Below are 7,494 nucleotides of genomic sequence, written 5' to 3' on the forward strand. Positions count from 1 at the left end.
AGGTGCCTATGGTGACTTTATAAATTTCAAGATGATATACCGGCTCAGTCTTTCGAAGGTGCTCATAGAGGTAGGGTGCATGTGTACTTCATTCGGATGAGTGTATGTGTGTGTATATAAACGCTTGCGTCTGTACTGTGTTAAAAAATGATGCACGTTTAGTGATTTTTTTGGGGTCCAGTTTGTGATAGGCTGGTCGACCTACGCAAGGGCTTGGCTGCAACAAGTCATGGATAAAACTGTATATGCGCTTCTTCATGGATGGGTGATCGGATCATGGACTTCTCTTCTCTACCGAATGGTGGAGTGCGCGTTCGAGAAACTGCTCAGACAAGATAATTAGACTTAAGTGGAACGTAATAGCACAGAGCGCCCGTGGCCTAATGGATAAGGCGTTTGACTTCTAATCAAGCGATTGTGGGTTCGAGTCCCACCGGGCGTGCTTTATTTTTTGTCAGTATCGCCTCTTCGTTGGCTATGTGGAGTATAAATTATTTATCCTTTCATTCATATAAACTAGCAAAAAAACCGTGCGTTGCAACGGGAAAGAAAATAACACACATTCTTAACCCAATAACTATGACTCAAGACCTTAATTGGCCCGTGTTTTTTAGTTTCACATGGCATCACATTTGTATTTCCTCTATACTCACACACTTGCTCGAAAAAAAGCTCATGCATTGCAACGGGAAAGAAAATAACACACACTCTTAACCCAATAACCATGACTCAAGACATTAATAGGCCCACGTCTTTTAGTTTCACATGGCATCACATTTGTGTTGCCGAGTGACTTCTGTGCTCACACAATGAAAACACGTTTGAATGTGGTTAGTCTTAATGTCTCTTTCTTTTGCGCGCGCGCACGTGCGCACACTCGCTTGGAATAAGATAAAAAGTATGTTGTTTTTTTCCCGCAAGGTTTTTCATAGTTGTGTATGCATGGTTCTCGATGTTTTTTCTCTCACTCTGGTTTTAATAGATGTTTATTTGCAATTCGAATCACCGACGGTATAAAAAAACAGACCATACACTATATATTAAGTTAGCATCAAAAATTATATTTTAGAAATATTTAACAGCTAAAAATAACTTCATATTTAGATTCTACATATTTTTCTAATCTAGTTTCATATATAACATGTTAAAATCTAAGTTACGGTTTAAAAGATATGAATAATCTTATTTTACATAAACTGTAGATTGATTAACCAAAACGTGAAGGGGTTTTCTGTTAAAACTAAAAAAACGTTTCGGCTGACTTAAATATGGATGGCGGGTTGATTGTCTAAAATGTCAGGGGGTTTTCTGAGAAACTGAGAAAAAACGGTTCGGTTATAACTTAAATGTATACTGCGGGTTGATTTACAGAAAACTGAGGGATTTATTAGTAAAATGGCGTAATGGACAACCAGAAACAGCCCAGCCCATGCTTTATTAGTACTAGTACAAATACCCGTGCGTTGCACCGGGCAAAAAAAGGCACAACCAGCTTCATGCACCATTGTGCATCTTTTTTATATTTAGTTTTAATAAATGTCCATAATAAGGTTAACCGTGAAAAATCCTTATTTTTAATAAAAGTTAACATTTTCATAAAAATTGGAACACTTTTTAAGAATAGTTAATGTTTTTATGAAAATTTGAACATTTCTCTAAAAAAGAACATTTTTTACGGGATTTTTTTTAATAGATGTTTTTTATGAAAAGAATATTTTGTTTTTGGTTGTACATTTCTAGATGGACTTTGTTTTAGTAAAAAATGGAACCTTTTTGGGAATTTTTAAGTTTTGTAGAAAATGCGAACATATTTTTTTTAAACAAAGATAGTGTGAACATATGTAAAACCGTGAACATTTTAAAGCTATTTTTATTGTGTTAAAAAATTACAGATATTTTTATAGCATCTTTGTTAGGCAATTTTTACGTATGGTTGTTTAATTGGGAAGATTTTTTTTAACTATTTGGGCTTGGCCCAATAAAGCACTTGACGTTAACTTTTATTAAAATATGGACGCACGAACTCATCTTCCTTATCGTTATCCATTCTTAAGTCTCCCTTGGCAAAGTGCTCTGCGCCGCCGCCACGTCGTGTCTACCTCCTATGTCGAAATGGGCCTATCCCTTCCTCTCGTGGTGCGCCGTAATGGAGAGTTCCCCATGGGGCTGGGAGGGGGAGAGGTGGGGCAAGCAGTCTCTGTTTGGTGCCCCCTACCAGCTGCGGTCAGAGTTGATCAATTGTTTCGTCCAAGCAGCACGTTTTGCCGAATAATACGCCACCGCAATTATGGGAGTCCAGTTAACGATTTTAATTGAAACTTAAACCATTATTGAATATATGCACACAACACCCATAAGAAGATCTTTGGACGACAGTGAGATCGAGCCATCCATGCATATAATCAAACTGCAACAGACCGTTTGATTAGAATCGTGCAGTGATCAGCAGCATAAACTATCATCCATGGATTAGTTTTAGAGCAAATAAACTGCAACTTTCTGGAATATAACAATAATAAAAGCACCACAGTAGCAACTAAAGGGTTTGATTTCAGTCAAGGAATATAGCATTACATCAATAGCAAAACATGGTGATATTTGTGGAAATAAAATAATAAGAGCACTGCAACTGCTAGTAAAAGCAATATTATCCAACATGATCATTTGAACCAGCACATAGGACCACCATCAACCACAACATACTGTTAAAGAGTACATGTCTAAATTTTATGAAAGCTAGAAACTGAAAGTCATTTACAGCCAACAATTTGTAATTGACCCTACTGGTCTACATCCAATGAATTATGAGACACCATTTCATTTCCTACATATTCTGTTTTTTCAACAGAAAAGCCTGTTTTGACAGAATGAAAGTTGGCACGACCAAGTAAATCAAACTTGAAAAAAGAATAAAGTTTCGAGATGAGCTTACATTATCAATTTGCACAAATGTATGTCATATCTTTTCTTACAGATTCGTATTGGAGAATAAAGTTGTCCTGGAATCAACAAAATGTTCATATTACTCTACAAAGACCATCATTTTTTGTTAATATGAAACCTTATGAATCGTATTTCGTTAAATATGTACGTCTCCCAGCCGCGCGTCACCACCTCTCTTCCGTCCATTTGAGAAGCTTCGCCATTCACCACGACGCCGCTGAGCCGTCGCCATCTATTTCTTTGCAAAGTTCGATAGATAGATTAGATAGATAGATAGTGCACTAAAAGAGAACAAATTCATAAGAAAAGTAATGTATACACCTGATATCCCAACTCCCAAGAATCAAACTGTTGTAAAACAAAACTAATACATACCATGGCTATCCAACAGCACATAGTAGTGACAAATCTGAACCGGGTCCCCTTCCCTTAGGATATGATATACCTTCAGGCCGATTAACTCTAGGTGTTCTATGAATTCTGAAAGTCTGAATCAACTCATGTGCAACTTTTGACGATGGTGCAAATGGAGAGGCATCACAAGATTGGATCCTTATCCTGCTATATAACTGTAGTACAGTTAAAGCAAATAAGCTAAGGAATTGGACAGCAGGATGAAGGTGCACCACACCATCCAATTCTGAAAAGGTGGCGGCTAATGGTCTTCCTTGTTGAATCCATAAGGACTATGCTTTTCTATCCTTGAACTAAGCTGAAACTCGAGCTCTAAAATCTGAACGAAAAAACTTGATTTCTTGGAAGGAGGGTCACTGCTCCAAATCGTGTTGCCTCGCCCGTACATCACCGAAGCTGGGGCACACATTGGAGCAGTGGCATTTGCGACGCCCAGCAGCGGGGTCACATCTCATCCCATCAGCTCAAATCAAAACAGAACGCAAATTAGCCCAAACAGTTAGAAGACTTATTTAAACCGCACATGGTGCACTCAGACATAAGAGAAGACCCAAGCAGAGCGATCAAGCCATGCAATTCTAGTTATTAAAATACTAATTAGTTATTGTATCTAGACGGACAGTCTTATGTAAAACGTTTAGATTTACGTAGTAGTTTGCAAGGAGCATATACATACTATTTTTCAAATGGGGTGTATACAAGTATACAACTGATACTACTTTAACTGAAAACATCAGAGAGCATGTTTTAATTCATTCATGATCTCTGCATTTTATTTAGAAACAAGCATGCACCAAGATACTCACATAGAGAGCAGAATCCTCTCTTTCACAGTACTATTGTTTCATCTAGCTCTAACATATCCTCTCTTTCTCCCTTTTAATAAGTAGTATAGTTGATGCTATACAGACTTAAGAAGTAAGTAGTTGATGACAGATACAAATCGATGACACTGTAGTATGTACCTCAGGTCAGACGAAGTTTCGGCGGATAGTAGAGTATGTGCAGACAGATTTCCGGCGAAGTCGGCGGTGTACAGCCACGGCGCTGTCGGAAACTTGAGGCGTGAAGATGAGCCAAATAACTGCAGATTATTCCAGAGAGTTAGAACACGAAAAACTATTTGACCTTGCAATAGAATAGAAAGGGTTCGGCGATGTGCACATCTCTCTCTGCTCTCTCTCTCTCTCTCTCTCTCTCTCTCTCTCTCTCTCTCTCTCTACCTCACCTCTTTTTTCACCACAAGTTACAAAACCAAATAACTGAATTTGTTGGCCCTGTACATCATTTAAAGATTAAAAGAAACTCAAATCCAAGATCAGTTGTCGTTCATGACCTCTGCATTTTATACAGAAACAAGAATGCACCAAGATACTCACATAGAAAGCAGAATCCTCTGTTTCACAGGGCTATTGTTTCATCTATCTCTAACATATCATCTATTTCTCCCTTTTAATAAGTAGTATAGTTGACGACATACATACTTAAGAAGTAAGTAGTTGATGACAGATACAAATTGATGACACTATAGTATGTACCTCAGGTCAGACAAAGTTTCGGCGGACAGTAGAGTATGTGCAGAAGGATTTCCGGCGAAGTCGACGGTGTACAGCCACGGCGCTGTTGGAAACTTGAGGCGCGACGATGAACCAAATAACTGCAGACTATCCCAAAGAGTTAGAACACGAAAAACTATTTGACCTTGCAATAGAATGGAAAGGGTTCGGTGATGTGCACGGTCATATGCATGAAAGCATCGAATTTGTTTACATGTAACATCAGCAGTATATACATGTAGTCGCCTCCAAAATTGACCATATGAGCTTTCAAATGAAAGGACAAAAATGAAAAAGGAACATATAAGAAATGTGAGTTATATAGTATTTTTATTACCAACATGGCATCACTCAAAGATAATACTTGTCAAAGAACAGCTTGATCAGGCACAAAGACCTAGACATGTGAAAGAGAAGGGAATCAACACATAAAATTTAACCTGAATCTACCTCAACCATGAGCAAGTACGAGCACTGCTCCTTGCCTTGAGTAAGTGCTTGCTCTGGCTTAGTTTTCCCCAGCACAATAGAGATCAATTCCCTGGATGGCATATATTTAATATACGTTCTCCTCCTAGTACTAAAAATAGGACTACATGGCTTCCTAGCGAGTTAAAGCTAACAGAGATCAGAGAGCAAACTAATTTCACCAATTTATCACTGTAATCTCTATTGAATGCAACACTTTGCCACATCTTGTATTATCTATATGGCATTGCTAAAGTGATTCTAATCTGAAAAAAGAATAAAAAAAATCCAACTTTGCCATGTTAAACAACATCCATAGTATTGCATGATGTAGTGACCCAAAATTAGTAGCACTATAATTGGATGGTTCAAACTCATGTGCCAGATGTCCTAAAAGTTCAGACTTGTATTCACAAAATAAGGAAATTCAACAATATATCTTCAAATGTAACTATGGATGGATTGAACAACCAAATTGCTACCTGATAGAGCAAAATTCCATATGCTTTCTGTTTTTTAAACCGAGTTCGAGGTGGATTCCATATTCTAACTGCACTTTACGGGAATGGATCTACAATCATATTAAGAGATTCCCTTCATCTTGAGCTGGTGCTTCAGCTGTTGGAACACTTAAGCTCAGATCTTCAGTATGATTTTCTTTAAGTGTAGGATCGAACAAAACCTACATGATAGATTGCTTACATTTATTAATAATCAATCAAGCAATTTTCTTGCACGGATAACACTATGTCATGAAATGTATTGCTGCTATATTTTCGTTCAGTTTTTGTAATAAGATAAAGTACTTAAATGATCTGCCAAGGAATAAACCAAATCAACAACGACTCTATGGTCTAATTATCAGCTCTACACAATTAATAATACAAATAGAACTCTGGTACTAATTCTACAGAAAAGATACACCAAATACATTATCAGTCAGGTTCAGTACCAAGACCATTTTAGACATCTAAACATATTTATAGTATAGCGATATAGCTGCAGGTGTAAAGCGTGAAAATTCTCGATGGTACAAACTGTAAGCTGACAAATTGTCGATGCAATGTAGGTGCCAAATAAGTGTTGGCGTCATACCACAGTGCACTGACACAAAGCATAAAAGGAGAATAACATATTAACATTTCATTGTTGTACCAAAGAACAGACCATAGCTTCACAACTAAGATTAATGCAGTAGTAGCACTACAATGACTTGTCAATAGTGACCTCGCACACACTGGCATTTTTACTGTAACTATTTTATGAGCTTGCAAATAAAAGCACAAAAATGAGAAGGGAACAAAAATGAAAATAGCACATATATACACTATTTATGTTTTGAAGGATACCAGTTCACAAATAAAAAATATATCTGTTCATGGACTATTTGGCGCAGTAGCAGAATTTTGTTTAAAAAATGGACTTGTGCTAATGGGAGAGATAGAGAGCAGATGGGGATTGCTTGCCCTATCTTGGTGCAGCAGAGGCATCATCCGAGGTGAGGAGGTGCTGCTGGCTAGGGTTCCTTCCTGCCCTTGACGGCAGCGAGCGTGGTGGATGGGGAAATCCCATGGCGTGCTCCATCTACATCTGCAACAGAGGATATGAAGAGAAGGTGAGATGTAGGGGTGGAGGATCCCGGCCAAGAAAGGGGAAGGAGGGATGAACCTGGGGCCGCCGGAGACGGGCCGGCGAAGCACTGCCCAAAACCCTAGCCACGGGGGTGTGGTTGCGAGCGGGCAGTAGAGGCCGGGAGCGGAGAATCTGGACGGAGGGGAGGGAGGCGCGGAGCTTGGGGGGCTCGGGGGCGTGCTGTGCGGCGCTGGAGCTCGCCGAAAGCGGCCGGTGTGGGCGGCGGCGGTAGCGGCGACTTCATGGGCGAGAGGGAGAGGAGGTGAGCCCGTGCGTGTGTGGTTGTGTTTTTTTTTCTTTACAAATCTGCTCAGACCGCGCGTTGAATACTCTGAACGCCAGGGTGTTTTGTGCAAAAACGAAACGTTTTCTCAGATATCCACTTAAGATAGGACTGCGGGTTGAATTCTCACAAACAAAGGGGCTTTTTTGTAAAACGACCATGACGGACGACCAGAAGCACTCTGTGCTTTATTAGTAG

General features: G+C 39.2%; 1 long non-coding RNA gene and 1 other non-coding gene across 4 annotated transcripts; one reads left to right on the forward strand and one right to left on the reverse strand.

Annotated features, from left to right (window-relative positions):
• Positions 1–369: 369 nt before the first annotated feature.
• Positions 370–442, forward strand: TRNAR-UCU. The gene has a single exon. It is a non-coding gene; the product is annotated as a tRNA-Arg (tRNA).
• A 2,483-nt stretch (positions 443–2,925) lies between these two features.
• LOC119334524 lies at positions 2,926–6,552 on the reverse strand. Of its 3 annotated transcripts, none has more exons than XR_005161389.1 (4): positions 5,864–6,552; positions 4,896–5,014; positions 4,323–4,441; positions 2,926–3,181 (listed from the first exon to the last, which is right to left on the reverse strand). It is a non-coding gene; the product is annotated as an uncharacterized LOC119334524 (long non-coding RNA). The 3 variants fall into 3 exon arrangements; XR_005161388.1 differs by having other exon boundaries at positions 2,926–3,175; positions 4,896–5,021; XR_005161387.1 differs by having other exon boundaries at positions 2,927–3,181; positions 4,896–5,021.
• Positions 6,553–7,494: the final 942 nt, after the last annotated feature.

This window comes from Triticum dicoccoides, chromosome 7A (assembly GCF_002162155.2).
Source record: "Triticum dicoccoides isolate Atlit2015 ecotype Zavitan chromosome 7A, WEW_v2.0, whole genome shotgun sequence".
In the NCBI taxonomy this organism is placed as follows: domain Eukaryota; kingdom Viridiplantae; phylum Streptophyta; class Magnoliopsida; order Poales; family Poaceae; genus Triticum; species Triticum dicoccoides.